Source organism: Helicoverpa zea, chromosome 9 (genome assembly GCF_022581195.2).
Source record: "Helicoverpa zea isolate HzStark_Cry1AcR chromosome 9, ilHelZeax1.1, whole genome shotgun sequence".
NCBI classification, from domain to species: Eukaryota; Metazoa; Arthropoda; class Insecta; order Lepidoptera; family Noctuidae; genus Helicoverpa; species Helicoverpa zea.
The window spans coordinates 12,165,723-12,171,747 of NC_061460.1; positions in this window are offsets into that span (position 1 = coordinate 12,165,723).

Below are 6,025 nucleotides of genomic sequence, written 5' to 3' on the forward strand. Positions count from 1 at the left end.
ATTACAACAAAAAAACAATATGCATAAATTGGAACAAAAAAAAATAACTTCTTCAAAATCAGCTAAAACATATATATTTTTTTGAATACCAAATATTTTTTTACGCTAATATCTATTCTTAGAGCAAACATTACAACTAATCAGATTTGAGCTTTAACAGTTGACCAAATATGTCCATTCTGAGTACGATTACGAACACGATAAATCCGCTCCGAGTTGGTAGGTGGTAAAACAGGGTCTGCAACAGATGATGGACCAGCTTCTGCAACAAGGGTAGGGTCGGTTTCTTCAGAGGCTCCAGATTCTTGTAAAGACGAAACGTACTCAGACATTTCATTATTTTCGTCCTCGCTTTGAACGTTGTCGATAATCTGGTTATCCTCAACTTCGGAATCTGAATCTTCCTGAGAAGGATTGTCTTCCTCGTTCAAAATTGCAAACATATCGTCTTTGTCTAATACATTAGACCGTGACATATTTATACCTGAAACAATGCCGAAAAAATATATAAAATATACGAAAAATAAGCAATAGTAAAGTCACTCAATCTCAGTTAAAAGTTACACAAAGCCTAAACATACGTCTCGCAGGCGTGCAACACTTCGATAAATCAAAAATGGCGGGACTTACCTCAACGATACGGGCACCATCCTCTAGCTCCCGTCGGCCACGGAGGTAACAGAAGAGCACCACGCGCTAGCTTCAACCGTTAGAAAAAAACAAACGATATTCGAATGCGTGTACGTCTCGCAGGCGTAGATTAGGCTTCTAGGGTTAATAAATGTCGATTAGCGCAAAGAAAAAAAATACGTTAAAATAAAAAAAATCTAACAAAGTAAATAGAATAAAAATGTGCGACAATTAGAACACCATATGAGAGTCAGTATTTACAAACAACTGAACTTCCCCCTTGAAAACTGACAGCTGTCATCTGATCAAAACATTCGATACTCCTAACTTTATCTCTGCTTTACACATGATGTTGTAAATTATAAAAACGAAAAATGAATCCTGTGGTTAAACCACTGAATGGATTAGGTTATTTTTTTTACAATTCACCATAGAATATCATAAAGTATATGTGATAGGATTTAATGCGATTAGGTACGACACACCCATTATACAGGGTATGTATTTAAAAGTAACTTCTTCTTGTTACCCTTACATGTAAAAATCAATCAATCAATTTGAATGAAATGTGCACAGATAGTCCAGCAGAGCTTGAGAAAGGACTTTAAACAATCGCTATCGTATGGAAAGTATAATTTCCTCGGGACACAAGAGAAACCGCGCCGAAAAGCTAGTGTGCATTACTACGCCTAAATTATTGTTTAAAACACAACAAACGACTAATTAACTATTGACATTAACTAAAATTACGTGCAAAACTGTACATTTAATTGCACAATCTACCACATTAGCATTACATTCACAGTAATTAACACGCTTTCAGTTCAAGTCTATTGTAGAGTAAATTAATATTAGTGTAAAACAATAAATTAATTAGATCATGCTTACGAATGTTATACAGGCCAAACTGGCTCATTGGTCTAGCGATCGTAAGCTCGGCTGCTATGCACGGGGTCTTGGGATCGATTCTTGGGTCGGGCCGAAATCGTTTTGCTTGCGCATGATATTTTTCGTTCGTGTCTAATTACCGTCCCGTAATGAGAGTGAAAGAATAGCGAGTGCATCTGTGTCTGCGCAAATGCTTGAAAATGCTGATTTCCTTGTAGGAAAACAGCCGCCCGGACATCATCATCATCATCATATACCAAAGTGGGTTTGTTTGTTACTCTTTTACGCTAAAACAGAGGCAATTGATATAAAGTTTAGAGACGGTGAGAGGCTGATTTTATCCAAAAATCTCTTAATTGTTCCAACATAACGTAGGCACAACTGCAACAGGAATCTATGTAGTATTATAAATTGCACCACTTGTGCACTCATCCCGCGACGAAGAAAGTAGTGACCGATTGCCAAAACACTTATCAACACTAGATCTTGTCAGATTGCCAGCAACACCTTGAATCTAATAGAATTCGAAATACCCTTGAATTAAACGATACTTTCAATGCAAAACTATAGGAAATTCTAAATTCCGAACAAACGTGTGTATGTTTGTTGCATACGTTTCGAGACGAAAACCAAACTACACTAAAACTAGGTACTAGAAAAATTGCCTTTTTACCTGAGTGCTTCAAACATTTCGACAAAAATGAAAAGATTTATAGGTATTGACTTCCTGAAATAATACATGCATAAGAAGAGAATGCATGCTATTATGACGACAGAAAGAGAGCAATGGAAGCTGAAAACATTTGCGCCACAAGCTATTAAGCTACTTTATTTGTTTCTTTCAGTTAATATCAAGCGATTCCTTCAAGATTCAGGTAAAACCGCGGGGCAGCCTAAGACATACAATACATTGGCTATCGACCAAAATGTGTTATGCGTTTTGCAACGTTAAACAATCAGTCATCGACTTAGTGAAAGTCCTTCCGACAATGCGTAGACGCACCAAAACCAGCTACCGGACATAGTTCATAAAGACTAGTAATTACTTTGTTAAATGTATGTATTTTTGACGAAGAATAGCCTACGGGGTTTGGTGTATGTCGTAAGAAGTTATATGAAGGTATCAATAACTAGCTTCCGTCAGTTTCACTCGCTTCCCGTGAGATTCGTTCGCGAACATCAATAAACGTTAGTCCAAAGCTTTCGTCAATAAAAGGGGTATCTAACACTGCGATAAATTGTCATATTGGACCAGTAATTCCTTAGATTAGCGCGAACAAGAAAACAGCAAATTCTTCAGCTTTGTAATTTTAAGCACCGATTATGATATAACTTACTGATGATGTCCTCCTAGCCGATTATCGGCTACGGCGGCTGTTCTCATGTAAGGAGATTAGCCAACTACGCAGGACATATTATAGTGCACGAGCATTTGCGCAGACACAGGTGCACTCACTATTCCTTAACTCTCATAGCCCGATGGGACGGTAATCCGACACGACCGGAGAGAGATCAGGCGCAGGACCGACATTTACGTGCTCTCCGATGCACGGGTGTATCAATCACCAGCTTCCAGGCTCCGGGCTGCTTTGTGAAAGTCTACTAACTTACTACTAAGAAGACCACAGGTAAAGTAAAGCAGAAATGAAATAAAATTCACTCGTTCGAGGTTTTTAATGTAGGTCAAAGAACGGAAGCTATTGGCGCAAATTGGCAAAAGTACTTCCTCGTACATTTTAGTAGTCATAAACACGAATTTAGTATGAGTATCGAAAATCCTACATAGTATTCTAACTTAGTGGGCATCAACATCATTAATAGTCTCCTGAAATATTGCTTTTGTACTTGACAAGGGCCTTCATCATCATCAGCCTTTTTATCGTCCCACTGCTGGGCACAGGCCTCCTCTCACACGGAGAAGGATTGAGCGTTAGTCACCACGCTTGCTTAATGCGGGTTGGTGATTTCAGACTTTATAGTCCAAGTTTCCTCAAAATATTTTCTTTCACCTTTAATCAGTCATTGATGTATTTAATAAATTAAATAAATAAATGTCTAATATATATACCAAGCAAATACATACAAACTTGGAAAAGTTATATTGATGATCTATTTATTTTTAATGAATCTTCGGGAATTCATTCAATTTCTAACTGGAGTGTTATCGTGTATAAAATGTTGGTTAGAAGTTATTAGCTCATACTGTGACGCCAATAATTGTGATGATCTCAATTGAACACGCGATTTCGACAATTATTCTGAATTCCATCTTCGTTCATTTTACTGAATTTTAACTTTTCCTTTACACAAATTTGATTATTTTCATTTGTTCTCATCATTTCCCGAGCCTTTTTCCCAACTATGTTGGGTTCGGCTTCCACTCTGATCGGAATAAGCTGAGTACCAGTGTTTTACAAGGAGCGACTGCCTATCTATCAACCCAGTTACCCGGGTGTTTGCTTTTTCTCTGTAATTTAAATCCTTACTAGTAATGTAACTAAGAAAGTTATGTCTGTCAGTCGTTGCACTTTCACGTTAATACTATTTAAATGAAATATGCTACACAGATAGCCTAGAAAGCACATTTAGAACATAGGCAGTTTTGATCTGGCTGTGGGATGTAGTCACAGTTTAAATACATCTTTACCGTGATGTAGTTCCCTTGTGGCGCAGGTGTTAATTATTAGCGAAACAACTTATAAAAAACATGCTTTTTCACATTATTTTTTATTTTATTTTTGCGCTTTTTTCTTCATGAACTTAAAGTCGACATGAGTCATTGTATGGTTAGAAGCTTAACCAGCTGTCTTTTGTGGTTAAGAGTTCACAAATACGATCGAGTTCATAATTGTTTTCCTTATAATACTCGTTTGATGAATAGTTTTTTACTTCATGTTTCCCATTAAATCAGACAAAAATTTTCCTGCCTCATAATAAGTTATGGTCCAAGAGTAGAATTAAACCTCTGTAACCACAATTAATCGATTTGATTTATATCTACTCTTCAATTTTTTTTTATTGGTAGTCGTCACTAAGCTTTACGTTGATTTGGGTATTTTTTCCTTATGACCATTCTAACTTCTGCCCGCAGTTTCATCCCGTGGGAACTTCTTCAGAAACCCTGATAAAAAGTAGCCTTTAGCCTTCCTAAATAAAAACGCTATCTAACACTAAAATATTTTTTCAAATGGGACCATAGGTTCCTGAACAAACAGAAAAACAAAAAAACTCTTCAGGTTTATAGAATTAAGCATAGATTTTAAGTGACAGGCAGGACATCAGAAAGAACTATTATCGACCAACATCGATGCTCCCGATTGTACATTAACATTTCTCAACACCTTTACATTGCAAATAGAACATTCATGCTCTCGACTGTACATTGACATTTCTTGTTACCTATTTACTGCAAATGGAAGGGTAATGGGGTTACAAGGAAAGTTCGAGTCACGCTGATTAGTGCTGTTTTCTCATCATAGCATTATGTTCGCCTCACGTTTTACCTCTGAGCAGGTAATGAGAGTAACCTTTGAAAGTACGGTTACGAGAGCCTAGGGCTATGGGAAAATGGTTCTAGTAAACAGAATGTTATATCACATGCTTTCTGTAAACATCATAATTATGTACCTAAATTATGTTTTTCATAGAAGGCTTGATAGAGTCCTATATAATTCGCATACAACCCCTTTTTTAATTCACCGTGCATCGTCAGTTTTAAGACCCGAGTTTCGAAGTCTTGCTCCACCAATATGGTGTCAATCGATTCGTCCTGTTGTGAGAAATTCTACAGGTAGGAACTCAGAGGGTGTTATTGTGATGAGATTAGATAACGTATTCCCTTCTCAGACTCTAAGCTATCTGTGTCATATTTAAATCGATTCAGTAGCTTTCGCTTCAGACATATTTATACATGATTGTACCTTATACATGATTGTCATCTTTAAAACTAACTAACCCTCTATAACTTTCTACACAATAAGTTATCTTCACACTAAGTCCAAAACTATCCGCATACACTGGTTATGATATCCGCCACAATGGTAATATACCATGACTAATTGGAATCAATAATCTTACGAAACGGGGTCAGGCCAGACTTGAGCACTGCCGGAACATATCACACTCAGGTAACTTTGTGGCTAGCTTTGCAGTTTTTTTGATTGATTTGTTATGAAATATGTTGTTGAATGTTCAGTGACACATGGAATGGATTTTTTTGTGTAAAATTTTAAGCCTGTCTTTCCTGCTGGGGATGCGGGATTGGTCGAAAGCTACTGAGGCCCTGCAACCCGAAGGGCTCAAACTAACTTTAGGACTTGTGGACCTTAAGTCAGTAAAAGTGTTGTCTTTTTGTTGCTGTGAGTGCAGCGGGATCATCTTATGATTTTCTACCTCATCAAACTTCTAAAAGGCTACTAAAATTATCTTTTACTTCTCTGATGCGACGATCATTCGATCGATTAGGCGATCCATCAGCCCGTTTACCCTCTATCATGTAAAAAATACT